Source organism: Corvus brachyrhynchos, unplaced genomic scaffold (assembly GCF_000691975.1).
Source record: "Corvus brachyrhynchos isolate BGI_N302 unplaced genomic scaffold, ASM69197v1 scaffold152, whole genome shotgun sequence".
Taxonomy (NCBI): domain Eukaryota; kingdom Metazoa; phylum Chordata; class Aves; order Passeriformes; family Corvidae; genus Corvus; species Corvus brachyrhynchos.
The window spans coordinates 4,724,527-4,738,667 of NW_008237447.1; the positions used below are offsets into that span (position 1 = coordinate 4,724,527).

Sequence of the window (14,141 nt, forward strand, 5' to 3'; positions counted from 1 at the left end):
AGCTTCTGGAGGTCAATCAACAGTTAATACAGAACAGGGGTCATTTTCAGTAGACAGTTCTAGAGACCCAGTTTGGTCAAGCTTAATTAACCAGTATAAATATAGTGTGTGTCAAAGCATGTATTAATGCCAGATGATTAGCAGTATTTAATATTGTTTACTCTTGTATTCTCTGAGGCATTGGAGGCAAGGAGATTGATCTTGTATGCTGAATGTTTCAGTGGTTTAAATGGGGAAACAGGCACAAGCAGCCCACTTATTTTAGTCTCCCTCTCACATTTTTCCCATTTGTTCTTCCCTGAACCACCTTGATTCTTCCCTTGCTTGTCTTTGTTTCCCTAAACATTCCACAATAAGTTTTGCATATCTTCACATCTCCTTAAAGCATGTCTTAATAAATTCTGTACAGAATCAATCACTTATTCCAGGATAAATTCTCCTATTTCCCCCCTTGAGATGCATGATAATCTTGTGTGACCTTCTTATCAATTACAAAGTTCTGTTTTAACCCTTTCAAGGTTACGTTTGAATGGTTCCTGTGGTGGCTCATCACTCAGCAACTGTAGAGTTCTGGTCTCTTGTTAACCTGATAGTTGTTAACCTGTGTGCTTCAGGTTCAATTTCCTTTTTCTCCTGTTTTTCTCCCTTGCTTGCCTTGAATTGCCAAGGACTGGATGGATATGATTACGTTGCACTATTACAAAAGTCATGTTACATAGCATAGGTCAGTTGTTTAATGGAACTCATGGTGTCAAATAAACCAAGTGGGCAGTGTGAAAACTGACTTATGCACTTCAGTACTTAGTAGGATGAGCTGTTCTTTATTTACTTATTATTTGGGACAATTTAATGTATTGTTTCAGGGGGAGTTTTTGAGTTGTGATTTAATTACTGTAAGAAATCCATTTTAGTCCTTCCTATTAAGCTTTAAATTCATATTCAAATAAGTTCAAATTCAAACTGTATTTCAAATAATCTTAAAGCTTTAATATCAATATGATAGCACTGCACATTTTATTTCATTTGATGCTTATGAATAATCAACAAGTGTGTGAGTACCAATATCTCTAGTGGGGAAATAGAATGCAGTTATGGACCTTTCTCTGTTTCAAACCGAGGCAAGTTCTTCCTGCTGGGAAAGAAAGTGCTGCTGAGTGTTTGGAAGGATTTGTAAGTGAGAGAAACAACAAGCTCATTTTGTGGTAGCTGTTAAGCATTTCTTCGGAAGTGAAGAACTGCTTCCATGGCTCGGTTTGGTCAGTGATATGTACCTGTTGGTACCTGTGGAATTTCTTTTCATGCTATGGGATTGGAATAGGTGCCAGACTGAATGCTGGGAAGGGGAAGTGGAAGAGCTGTGAGAGAAGGAGATGAGATTAGGGAGTAGCAAAGACCAGAGAAACTGAAACTCTTCACTGGATGACTGAGGGTCCCTCAAATGTCATTTCCTATCCCCTGCCCTCTTGCAATATTCAACAACAAATTTGGGGTTGTGGAAGCCCTTCCTTTCCTTTCAAGCCTAGGAAGTTGTGAGCTTTTTCTAGTCATTAAGGGTTTCTGCCATCCTAATACCTGAGACAGTAAATATTCTCTATGTGTTTATAGTCAAGTTTTAAGGCTGAAGAGTTATAATCCTCATGTTTATTGTAAGTTTGATGGAACTGAATAAAGAATAGCATTCATGTTTTTCCCCTATTATTTGTGTGTGCAGGTCCCAAGGAAAATTCTGAAAGAATCAAACTGACATTTCGTTGAAAATGTTGGGTTTGGGGTTTTTTTCCCCCCATTTAATCTGTATTGGCATGCTGCTAATTTCCATACCAGTGGATGAGCAGCTCTAGTCTGGACGAGGGGAGTATAAAAATCTGAGAGAGAGACTCAAGTTGCTGGCAGATGTTGAAAGTTTGCTCAAAATAAATGACAGCAAACACGGTCTATTGAATGGTCTACAGAAAAACTTGCTTGCTGAGTGAAATTTCTACAGCTAGAACAGCCTTCTATCCTGTACAGAGCTTGTACTAAATCCCTTTCCTTCTGTAGTGGGAAGAACTGTTAAATCTACAGGTACTTAAACATCAAATGCAAAGAATGCTCAATTCACTTTGGAATTGAGAGAAACTAATTCTCTACCGTGAAAGAGATTAAGGAACAATTGCTTTATCAGTTTAGTCTGTCTACATTTTCTTTGAAAGCCAAGATGTAAGTAAGTTTATCTCACAGCATTTGCAAGATTATTCAGTTGTCTGTGAAGGGGACTGTGAATACTTGCTGTAACAGAATGTGGCAAAAGATCTGTATCCATGCCAGAAAAACCCGATTATATCCCTTATGTATTTAAATTCTATTTTTTAGTAAAATTCATGTAAGTAGAGAGTAAATCCAAGAAAAGCAATAGTAAAACTGTTCAACAGACAACCTGGATATTGGATCTTGCACCACAGTGCTACTTAAAAAGATGAAGGAATCTTTTGTATTTATTTTTTTTATCCATATTTATACAAGTGTTGTATGAACAGGGAGATTTGCTGTAAATTGTGAACAGCATTTTAAAATTATGCTGTTCATGATGTCGCAGGAGAGTAGAAACTCAATTTAATTGAAATGAGAACTTGCAGGTAAGTTAACTGGCTGATAGAAAAATACTTTTTGCTTAACTTCTTTCAATAAAAGCATACAAACTGTGCTTTAAAAATCAACCAAAGATATTCAGAAATAAACTTTAATAATTTTAATAGCTCTTGCACATTCTTGTGAGTTTTTCTAAAATCTAGATCCTGAGTGGTTTTTTTTTTTCCTCAAATATGTTAATTTGGTGAATCTTCTTCTCCATCATCTCCATCCTGCCTGTCTATATCTGTGTCTACCCCCTGTTTCCCTCAGCGACCAACCCAAAAACCAGAACCTCAAAGCTTCGGTGAGAATTGCCGTTGATTTTAATATTTTCTGTTGAGAAACAAACTTTTATATAATTTGCCTTGGTTCCTGTTAAAAATTGTGACTTTTCTAGCCCTGAATTCATGAGAGGGAAATGCTTTAATATAAAAGGGGTGCCAGAAACTCCAGACCTGTACTCTAGTTGGCACTGTCTAGTTAATTTTGGAGGAAGTTAATGGTCTCCCACCTTAGGTAAGAATTCTACTTGTAATTAATTTTGCACAAGGGAAGTATGTAGAAGCTGCTACAAAGTATAATAATTTTTTCTTCCTAAAATCATATTCAAAGGTTATTCAGGCTACCAGGTTCATTAGAAGTGATGCTGTAGGCTCTGGAGACCAGGTGGGATCACAACTGGAGTGATTGATTGTGTTTTAATTTAAATTAATTTCTCCAAATAGCAAATGTGTCTAAAATACTAATCAGGAAAACAATTTAAAAATAATTGTCAACAAGCTAAACAAGCTATTACCTAGTAAAGATTTTTCCCACAGCACTACATAAATAGAATGTGTAAATGATGTTGCCTTTCTAGACTTGTTGAGGTCTGAGAGTATTGTTTTGACTTTCAAGGCTTTTCCTGTTTTGTCACTAGACTTTGTGGGATTCTGTTCTGTCTTAATCCAATTCTGAATGTCAGTAGGTATACTGATATATTTCTGTGAGCCTTTAGGAATAATGGTAGAAGTAAAATTCAGAAATCATGTGGTGTCTTAAGTTTTTTGGTTTTGATGTTTTGTTTTTTTTTTTTTTTTTTTTTTTTTTTTTGGTTTGTTGTTTGTTTGGGGTTTTGGGGGGGTAGGGGGAGGGTTTGGTTTGGTTTGTTTTTTTAATACTATGACCCTTTTCGCCTGAGCACTTAGGCAAAATTTTAAGTTATTTCACAGTGTAGGAGATGACTTTGGTACAAAAGTAAGAGTTTGATTTACAATCTGGATTCAATTTTAATTAGTCCAGCTTCCTTGAATGCAGCAGTATAATCAGTAAGAGATGATGTTGGTTACAAGGATTTAGGGCCAGCAGATGTCTCGGCATCTCCTTTGGGCCTTTTTTGAGGCCTTATTTTCAAGGCTTTTTGAGACTGGATGTTGTGTCCATATTTTGAGGGTTAAAAGTCATAACTAAGCTGTGTAATGGAAGAAATCTTTTATTTAGTTTTTTTCCTCCTCCTTCATTTTTATGGAGTTTCGAGTGACATCCACGGCAGATGTGCTTTGAAATGCTACAGGTAGGGTTAATGTATATAAACACTTTGTCCCATGAGCCACAGTTTTTACATCAGGACAACAGATGACTTGCTAGTCCCCTGCTGCCAGTCCAGATGTTCTCTCCAGCTCGGTCTTCTGAACTTCTGGTGGAACAGCTGATTATAGCTCAGTACTTTTTTTTTTCTTTTTTTTTTTTCTTTCTCTTTTTTTTCTTTTTTAACTCAGTTTTTCTTAAAGTGGGTTATAAGCTGCAATAGCTCAGAAAATGCTTTTAACCTTGCTGTCAATGCTGCAGAAACAGGGCAGCTGTCAGGTGCTGAAGTTTGTGTGCTTGTTCTGGTGTAGGTGGCCTCCTTCCCAGCTTGCCCCTCCAGAGTGGGGTGGGTCACCTGAAGCTTTTCTCCGTTGTCCTGTGGTCCACCCTCGGGCGGGTATCTTGGGTGCTCTCTTGCATCTAAAACATCCACCTATGTTTGGATGCTGAGACAGTGGCCTTTTCTGCCACCCAGTGTTTAAATCCTGCATAAACCTTATGCTGTATTATCTGGGGAGAAAAGGTCCACTGATTTTGCTTGACTTTGGGATCAGACTCTTTAAAGATATATTTATCTTCTAACATCCTCAGCAGCCTCTGTTAAGCTCGGTGTTTAGTTCTTCCTTGAACAGCTGTTCTTCACCCAAATTGTTTTTCTTTCTTCTGATTGCCTACTTTGCCAGTCTTTATCTGCCCCTGGGATATATTAGTAGGTGGAGTGAATTGGAACATAAATCTTTCAGAGCTTAGTGTTTGGTTAGTAGAGGTACCTGTCTGGGCTCATAATTCCCTAAACATAGCTGTCCAGAATATTTTTTGGTTTTGTTTTCCTTCAATTCAGTGATGAATTCTAAATATCAGTGAAGGTAAAGACTTGTTGCCTTCTTTGGGAACATCCCCATGGTTTGTAACAGTTTTCAGGATGAAATGGATGCACTCCTATGTGGATACAAATATTGCTGCTAGCAAGAATTTTTCTTGCTTCTTTCCAGTCCCGTGAGATACTTTTCTCTCTCACGAAGATATTAGCACAGTTCTATAAACTATGAACACCTGTGACCTTGCAAAGCCTTGTTTATGGTACAGTAGAAAAATATTTTGACAATGGATGTTTTAGGGTTTTAGCCAATCACCCCAAGGGATGGCTCATCCTTTGACCAATTAGACTGTGAAGAAAAAAGTCTATAAAAGAGTTTGTAAAATAATTAAATAAATGAATCTTGCTGCACAATTCCTGCCTGCTGGATCTCTCTTCTTCTCCCTACCACTGCAGGATGCTGTGATACTGCTACTCGTTATTGCTTATACCATCAGCATTTTAAATAGATGTAAGTTAGTGCTCTGTGCAGTACCCCACGGTGTTAGAGATTCAGGTTCCTTGCCTAGTGCACTTAAGGAAAATTGGCACATGAGCATGAGATACAGACTGCAGATATCACATTGTGTGTGATCTTGGCATCTACCTCAGGGGCCCTTTATTCACACATGTTTTAGAGTACAAAGATTTGACTGCAAACTTCATGCACACAAAGGATAGGTAGGATTTAAAAGCTGCTGGAACACTCATTACCTCCGAGGTGACACCTGAGCAGACTCTGCTGGCCAGGCAGGTGTCAGGTGGGAGAAAGGAGACTGCCATTACTTGTCACAGACCCTTGATGGTACTGGGTTATCCTCTTTACTGTTTTGTGCTTTTCCACATTCTTCCTTTTGAATCCTAGTGCTCCTAACAATCCTTTCTGTCTGTAACTTTACCTTTCTTACCTTGTATACTTCAAATCTAAAGACTTTTTTCAATTTTCTCTCAGCTAAGGAATTTTCTTAGAAGCTTAAGGGATACAGTTTGGGACACAGGAAGAGAGGGAAAAGCAAATAGGGGTAGCTTGCTCATAATTAGTGAATCATATTCAGTTGACTTCTCAGAGTGTAAGAACTGAAGTGTTCTCTTCTGCAGCTTCTGAGGATTTGGCACGGTAAAGGTGACATTCTCCCAGCTGCATTTAGGCAGTAGTAAGGACATCCAATGTCATGCCATGGTTGTCACAAACATGTTTTCATTGGGGAGAATCTTTGGCCATAATTCCAGCTAAACTAAAGGTAATACAGTGAGAGTTGTCAATGAGAGATTCTCAGTCATGTGATGTCTTCGTGGTATACTGTTGATTCTAGGGTAATTACAATAGAACGGGGATGTGAGTTGTGTTTCATTATGTAAAGCATAAAGCTGTGCTGATTTTAATTCATTTCCTGCCAGTCTTCCTCTACTAAATTAGTTTAGGAAAGCTCTGTATTTAAAGATCTGCATAATATGCATTGGAATTTCATTTGGCTGGCAAAGATTATTTCTTAATGACTGTTTTAAGGAAGCACTGCTTGCAGTGTCATCGTGAGATTTTTATTCTTCCCCCCACTCCTCATAAATGTAATTATTTTGATTAAAGATTGTCTTTCAAAACACTGTCTGCCTATGTTCCTTAGCACTCTGCTTCTAATAGACTGGACTTTGATGGTGACTGTGACAGTATAAAAATAATTTATAAAATTTAAACCTTAAAGTCTCATACCTTCTGTGCCTAAAAAATCTTTGTTTCTTTTTGTTTTCTCCTCTTTTTAGTCATCATTGTGAATACTAGTAAGTAAACACTTTCAAGTATGGGGACATTGCAGTTTATAAATTGCCATTTTTGAAGGGAATGATTACTGAAAGCATTGACAGAAGGGATGATATATAGGAACTTGCTGCAATGTAATCAGAAAAATTAAAATAATAGTGCAAAAAAAAAAAAATTCCACCCATGATCATATAATTTATAGTATATGCAGTCTAGAGCTGCTGTATAATTGCTTTATTTTTAAATTTTTTAAATTTTTAATTAAACAAGCTTAATTATTTTACTCTACTGTACTTTGGTATAACAGACTGTGAAGCTTTAAATCCATAGGTGCTCTAAAACTCAGAGCTTCACGTAAGGATCCATGTAGGTTTCTTTGAAGTGTCCAGTTTCTCAAATTAACCTCCAATGCAGCATTCACAGCTTTGTGTGAAGTTTCTAAAACGTAGCTGCAAAAAAATTGGTACAGCAATTAAGCAAGATATTGAGATGTGAAGAAAGGCACACTGAAAAAATGCAGTCAGTAGTTCTAAATTTTGTCAGGTAGCACATTTCGAAATATAGAGGTCACCACTTGTAGCCAATTAAATTCAATCATATCTTGAAAAAAGATAGTCACACTTACCTGAAGCTGATTATGGTATTTCAAGAAATATCTAAACTTAGCCAAAATTCCACACATTGCAGAGAATCATTTTGCATCAGTCTAAATGCAGTAATGATCTGGCATTTAGTAATCCACACTTGAATTAACAATTTTCACAGCGTTCTTAAGTGATTACATGAGCAGCATCTGTTGTGAATAGAAGATTGTGCTGGAGAAAAGGCTGATGGTTGTGTAAGTTTGAGAAGAATCCACAACTTGGGAAATATGGGATGCTGACTTGCTTCTAATAGGGTTTCATCCCAAGAAATTCAAGGTTGGAGGAAAATCATGCATGGCAGGGAAAGAAGATGGAAACATTAAGATGATTGTCTGGGTTTCTTTGATTCTAGTATATACATTTTGTATAATGCACAGATCCACTTGAAATCCATTTTTTGAAAGCTCAGTGGAGAGAGCAGAAAATAAATAACAACAGGGAACAAACCAATTAACAACTATGTCTACAAAGTAGGAAAATATCAAAATGCTGTAGCATTTCCAAAAGCCAGTAGCATATGTATGGCTAACAGATCAGAAATAATCTGCAAATAATTATGTTGATCTAATTTATTACTTACAGTCTTGAAATGGGATGCCATGTTTTCTTGAGGACACCATAAAGACAAAAGTTCCTGTCTGTAGAAGGTGATTGAAAGTGGAGATGGAGAGCAATGCATACACCAGAGCTGGGCAGCCTGCTGCTTCAGGGAGTGGCTGTCTCTGTCCAGACAAATTGCTTCCCACCTGTAGCCACTGACTGAGATTCAGCTTGTGATGAGACTGTACTGGTGATAGTATGCTAAAATTTAGGGAGTATTTATAAGGATTCACTCAGCTCTGTATGAACTTCTCTGTAGGGGTTATTTAAATGCCAAAATTACTTTGAAAGTGATGTGTTATTGAGAGAAATTTTATTAGAGTTCATACTAAAGAAATAGCAAGAAATTATTGGTGAAATTATAAAGATAAAAAATAAAAATGGTTCTACTGTTCCTGTTATAATAGTAATAGATGGACAGGGAGCAGCTTTTGGTTCTGGTCTGGCTGATTTAGTTACAGGAGAAGTCAGAAGAACTGAAATAGTGTACCATGTCAAATGTGTCTTAATGAATAAGGAAGGTACTGTATTAAAAGCTTTATCCCTGGGAACAGAGCAAATTGTTCTAAACCAGGTCAGGAAAAAGAGTGGTTGGTGGTTTTTTGGGTCTCTTTTTTTAAAGTATTCTATATTTGCTTGGCTATTGTCCCCATACATTTGCTTTGGGCAATTTCTTGTAAAAAAGGTATCTTTATAGAATTCTTTCTAGTTTGCCATGAGAACTGCAATCAAACACTTGTTTGTCCTGGTTCATCGCTGTGTCTCCTCTTTGATAAGGGGGCTAACTCTGTACCCAATATTTGTATGTATCTATATTACAATTCCTTGTCAGCTCCTGAAAATTGGTGTAAAGTTATTTGGAAAAAAAAAAAAGAAAGTAATTGCTGTAGTTATTACTTAATAGTTTAGATAGCTGACACAAGTTTTTCTAAGTTATTCTACTACAATTAATTTAATGAGTTTATTTCAGGGAGAGGGAAGCGAGCGTACAAGTAATACTTTGTAGACCTTACTCCTCTTGATTTATTTTGTCTTACTGCACAATAATTAAGTCCTGTCAAGTGTAGTTTTAAGGATAGATACATGTGAGCAAATAAACAAGAATGAAAAAGCACATCCATAGTCACTACTATGTGCTCTAGTAATTTTTTTCTGTAGGAGACGACTTAATTTGTTCAAACAAAGAGCTGAGTATGAAGTTCTCTGAAGAATTATTAAGTAAAAGTATGGATTTTTTTAGTATCTATGATATATTTAGTCGTTGCACAAAGAGTGTTTAACTGAGTGTATTTGTCAAAAGGCTTCACAGTGAAGAGAAGAATGCTCTTTGCCATCTTTATTTTTATTCTTTATTCCTTTAAGATATGTGAAGAAAGTAAAGTAATGACTGTTGTCACTTTGCTGATTAAATAAACACATTAGATAGCCTCTTCTTGGCTGCAGGGATTTATGTAAACACCATAGAATTTGTCATGTGAAGTCATATTCCTTTCTCCCTGTCAAAAAAAGAGTTAGACCCTCCAGCCTGTGTTTTTAACCCACAAAGCTTCAGAGATTGGCACTGTCCTTTACTGTTTTCTTCAGTGCTTTAGAGTGATCAACTTTTTCCCCTCTTGCTGTTTGTTATTTGGCAACATTTTTATTGCTCTGTAGCATACCTTTGATTAGGGCATGATATTTTAGAACACATTTGGCTTATTATTAGTATATCCAAATTTTCTAAGAGAGTTCTCCAGTAGAGTAATAGTGAATTGGTGAATAGTGAATAGAGTGAACAGTGAATAGGGAAATTGGTGTCTTTTGAGGAAAGCATCCATTTGTTATTAAACCACAGCTCCAAGGGAGATAATCCCTATTAGTACTATGAGTACAGTGTTACATTTTTGTACCCCGACCTTTTGCAAGCAGGTGGAGGCAGTGCTAAATTCCCCCTTGTCTTCCCTCCCTTCCCTTCTCCCCTGAAGGAAAAAAAAAAAAGGTGGAAAAAACCATTTAAGTTATTGTTTCATTTATTATGACACCAAGTTAGTCAGCCTGGTAAATAATCAGAACAATAAATAAGAAGAAGAAGAATTTTTCATGCAGAGGAAATATATCTACTTCACTGGCTTCAAGTGTCAAGTTTATCTGAAAGAATGACATTTTGTGACTCTAAATGACGTAGCCACAGCTACAAGCCAAAAACATTTCTTATTCTGAATTATGTCATTTAATTAGAACAGATTTCTGTTACTTTATTTAGTTTTAAATGGACTAAGCTTGGACATTCAGAAGCAAGTTCTAAAAGTTGGTGTTTAAGGAACCAAATAGCATAATCTTTCAAAATGCTAAATATACAGTTGGTTTTAGGGATAACAAGTAGGTGAACTACTTTTTTCTTGTTGAAATTTAACTCTTGCTATTAAGATTCTGTAGATAGTTTCTGTGTTCAAAGAATTGGTGAATTAGAGTAATTAGTCAGCCAAACACAGAAGAAAAAAAAATATCCCAAAAGATCTCCACTGCTCTTTCTCCCATTTTCTGATTTGAGTGTTTAGTGTTTATTACCCTGGATTTTTAGACTATTCACTACCCAGAAATCTGAAATTCTGTATTTCTCTTTCTACAAATTAGCTGGGGGCTTTTAAGCACTCTAGGGTGGATGCTTAGGCCCTGTAAGTGATTCACAAAGTGAATGCTTTTTGGAGAGGAAAAAAGTCAACTACAAAACGCTAAAATTTGCATTATCAATGTTTTCAGGCTTCCTTTGCCACCACCTTCTTGGATAAGGGCATTGGAAAAGATGAAAATCTACTTTGACTTTGTTATAAGAAATTCCAAGGTAATTGTTTTATCACTGTGTTAACTGGGGAGGAAACTGAAAGTCTGTCAGGAAATGGGCAAACTGAAACAACTTTCAGCTGGATGTTCTTTCCAACCCTTACCCAGTGTTGGCTAAAAAAGGTAGTGACTTATAGAAAGTAGTGCAAAATAGCATTCTTATAAACTCATTAAGTGTGTACTGGAAAGAGGGAATGTTTCATGGCTTTCATCAACAGTTGCTCTTAGCATAGAACCTTCCTTACCCAAACTTGGAAAAACAGAAACATTTGATTAGAGTCTGAGGCTTGAGCAGCTCATTTGCCAGCAATCCTAGACTGTCAGTATATGCAGGGGCAAACTTGTTTTAAACTATTTCAGAGACTCTTAGCTTTAGTTTTCTTTGTATTTTGTCCTGGCCTAGACAATGAAACTTGTTTTCTATAATATTATGAAGCTTTCACTTCAGATATGTTTTAATTAAAAGTTGCCATCATTCTGCTACCACATAAGCCAGGATCAGTAACAGATGCACTGAAATATGATCTGAAATAGAGGCTATCTGTACTAGGAATAGTTGATCTCATTTCAGTTAAAAATCATGGAATTTCATTAAAAGACCTTACTGTCAAAAATAGACATGTTTCCAGTGTATGAATTATACTGGTAGATTAATATGTCCACATGGAGATCAGTAACAAGTGGTGTCCCTGAGGAACTTAGTGGGATGGAAGTTTGGGGATGGCACCAAACTGGGCGGTGCAGTTGATTGGCTTGAGGGAAGGGATGCAGGACAGGACACAGGTGGCAGGACAAGGGGCAACAGTTTCAAACTGAAAGGGTGGATTTAGATCATAAGGAAGGACATAAGGACAAAACTTTTCATGATGAGGATGCTGAGACACCAACGAGGTTGTCTAAAGAGGCTGTGGATGCCCTATCGTTAGAAATGTTTAAGTTCAGGTTGGACAGGACTCCAAGCTGACGATGTCCTGCCCAAGGCAGGGGAGTTTTGACTAGATGATCCTTAAGGTCCCTTCCAACACAGATCATACTGTGGTTCTGTGATTTTGTGAAAGTTCTCGTGCATTAATCAGTTATCTTAGAAGAACAGAAGTTGGTTTAAAACTGTCAAAGGGTTCTATTGCCTTGTCGTGAGAGTTGCCATTCCATTGTTGACTTAAAAATGTTAATACAGTACTCAAAGCTCTTTGAAATGTGGAGGACCGTTTTGTTTTTAAGCAACTTTCTGAGGAAGCTGTAGGCAGTAGAATATGATTTTTGTAATTTATGTCCAAGGACACTGATTATTCTCTCAATATTTACAAGATACTATCTGAGGTTTCCATTGTCCCAAGTTAATTTCAGTGAATTAGTGGAAATACAGCTGGATACATTTTGGCACAGTATCTTTCCCACCTGTCATTAGTGGAGCATACAACTTTGGTGGCTACAGAAAGATGGTGAATATGTTAGAATGTGTTCAGGTCACAAGAGGTTTTAAAATAGGTGCATAATTATTGAAAAATAGAATAATGGATAAAACAAAGTATAGCTGTGAATCAATACAAGAATTACATTGTAGCTATTTATGCCAGAGACTATTCAAATAATAATTTTGCTATGTATTTTACTAAGCAAAGCTACTGTAACAATCTATCATAAATGTGTTTATTATTCTCATATTAATCTTCATGAAGCACAAATTATATAGTTGAAATGACAGTATCTAGTAGGAAATTGAGATTAAAAACTAGGTGTCTTTGTATACGAACCTGTTTTTCAGGTCTCTGAGATGAAAAAGTATTTATGAAGCATACAGAAAGTGTATTTGCAAGTTCACAACTCTATTGGTACAGCACAATCTGAGCTAATATCTTTCTTGAATTACATTTCTGAAGAATGTAACTTCAAAAAGTGCAGCAAAGAGAGAAATACTGCACCGTGCTTAAGGATGGTTTCCTTTTTAATATGAACTCTGTACTTCAGATCTGCTGTGATGGTTTGTGCAAATGCAACAGCTTTGCATTCTGTGCTTCCTGAAGGGGAGTGGGCACTGATCCATGCCCAGGTTGGCTTTGCCAGGTGGCTGCCTAACCTTGCAGATCTCCTGAATCCTGTGCTGGGGATGATCTAAGACAATCTTCAGGCTCTTTGAGCTTTCCACTGGAAATGTTTTTCTGTGAAGGTAATAATTCATTGTACAAACTTTTCTGCCCTTCATGCCAAAGTTTGTCATGTGGTTGAGAATCTTGTACCATGGTGCTGAAAAGAACATTCTGAACTGGATCCAGAGCAGTTGCTCATGTTGAGGATAAAATCTGGAATCTTAAGAGGAAGTAATCTAAGCTTTGTATTAGCTAAGATTAGTATAAAAAGTGAACTTCCCTTAGCCCCTGCTTCCCCAGGGTTGGAAATCTGTAGATCACCACTCAGGATGTGGAGTCAGTATCTCAGAAGCTTCCTGTGTTGTCTGTACTGCATGATGACTGATAATGAACACTTTTACTCATCTTAAAATTTTCTTATCCTTCTATAGATTTGGCATTGCTACCAACTGCCTAGTTGGGAGGAAGGGAAGGATAGACTTTTAGTCAATAAAATACAGACAGGCAACTAAGTCTTCAGGGATTCAGTGTGTCTGTCTCTGAGGGTCTCAAGTAAAAGGATATTCAGATAATATGTTCTAAGCCGATGGTAAAATGCTGGTAAAATGCAAAAGTTTGCCCCTTTTTTAGTCTTCTCTATGTGATAATAACTATTCCTTGTGGCTTTTGATTTTGCTGTGTTAACATAAAAAGCAGCTGACATGCTTTGTTGCTTGAGGATTAATGTTTTGCTTTGGGAATTTAAAAGTAATTACTTTAAAAAAATAATCTGTAGTAGCATATGGACACTGAATGGTAGACTGATAAGGTATTGTACAGGGTATCATGGTATAGATAAACCTGAGCCTCACACCACTGCAGCAACTCTGATTTGCCATCATCTGTGCACAGAAAAGACTTTTCAATCATCAGTGGGCTCTAACTTCTAGAAAAACAGGTATTTGATTATATGTTTGTACTAATGCTGGAATTTTCTCAAGGGCAGAGGTCTGGTCTTGTTTCACTTCTCTAGTGCTTTTTTTGGGGATTTTTCAAAATGTTCTCTTTTGTGAAGAATTCTACTTCTTGGCTTCTTAAATACCTGTTGCTATTCATTAGCATTAGGAAAAAAAAAAAAAAAAGGCACCTGAATTCCAATTAAACCAGTTTGTATTTTCATTTTGAAGGTACAGGAAAAATACAAATGCTTTAAATATTTTTGT

The 14,141-nt window shown here is 36.7% G+C and overlaps 1 protein-coding gene across 1 annotated transcript in view; it reads left to right on the forward strand.

Annotated features, from left to right (window-relative positions):
* The window catches only part of GBE1 (glucan (1,4-alpha-), branching enzyme 1), a 255,997-nt gene that overhangs the window by 178,673 nt on the left and 63,183 nt on the right, over positions 1-14,141 (forward strand). The window lies entirely within an intron of this gene.